Source organism: Sipha flava, unplaced genomic scaffold, assembly GCF_003268045.1.
Source record: "Sipha flava isolate LNK unplaced genomic scaffold, YSA_version1 34_pilon_pilon, whole genome shotgun sequence".
Classification (NCBI taxonomy): Eukaryota; Metazoa; Arthropoda; class Insecta; order Hemiptera; family Aphididae; genus Sipha; species Sipha flava.
The window spans coordinates 1,313-2,168 of record NW_020273045.1 but is presented as its reverse complement, the minus strand read 5'-3'; the positions used below and the strand labels follow the sequence as shown (position 1 = coordinate 2,168).

General features: G+C 24.5%; 1 long non-coding RNA gene across 2 annotated transcripts in view; it reads right to left on the bottom strand.

The window, feature by feature from the left end:
• Positions 1–620, bottom strand: part of LOC112687475 — a 798-nt gene extending 178 nt beyond the window's left edge. The window contains exons 1-3 of one of the 2 annotated variants that reach the window (XR_003148982.1): positions 505–620; positions 203–305; positions 83–137 (exon numbers count right to left, since the gene is read on the bottom strand). This is a non-coding gene — a long non-coding RNA (uncharacterized LOC112687475). Of the gene's footprint in view, positions 1–82; positions 138–202; positions 365–504 lie in introns of those variants that run through there. The other variant, XR_003148981.1, reaches the window with a different exon arrangement.
• Between the last annotated feature and the right edge of the window lie 236 nt (positions 621–856).

The following is an 856-nucleotide window of genomic DNA, read 5'->3' as shown; positions in this document are numbered from 1 at the left end:
ATGTAAATTAAATGAATTTGATTTTTATTCCAATAAATCATTTAATGCATAAAATACAACAAATATTATTACAAGTGGTTACCCGGCTCTCGAAGAAGGACACTCTGTTTAGGTTGAAACAAAGGAAAATCCAAGTTCTGAAAGAAACATATCAGATTTATTAAGATATTATATGTATATTAGATGAATTTGATTTTTTTACCATAAAATATTCAAAGTGTAGATTTCAGAGGTAGAAATGAAAAGGGGATCCCCGGCTCCCGGAGGAAAATTGATTTGGGTCGGTCCAAAAAAAAATCCAAGTTCTGAAAAAGAAACATAAAAATAAATGTATTATAATTTGAATATATTGAAACAAAAAGAGGTTTATTAATTTAAATTGAATAATATTTTACATTTATTAGCACAATATATTAGAAGTTAATTATTATTAGTTAATTTTAATCAAATGATTTAAATGTTTCAGGATATTTTATGTAAATTAAATGAATTTGATTTTTTTACCATAAAATATTCAAAGTGTAGATTTCAGAGGTAGAAATGAAAAGGGGATCCCCGGCTCCCGGAGGAAAATTGATTTGGGTCGGTCCAAAAAAAAATCCAAGTTCTGAAAAAGAAACATAAAAGCAAATATATTAAAATTTTAATATTATGAAACAAATTTAGATTTGTAAATTTAAATTGATGGTTACTTGGCTCCTAAAGAATTCTTGATTTAAATTGAAACAAAAAAAAAAAATTCCAAGTTCTGTAAATAAAAATAAAAATTTTTATAATTGATTACACCTAAAAATCAATTGTTAAAATCTAAAAAATACCTTTCATGGAAATAGACAAATATAGTACCATATGTAGA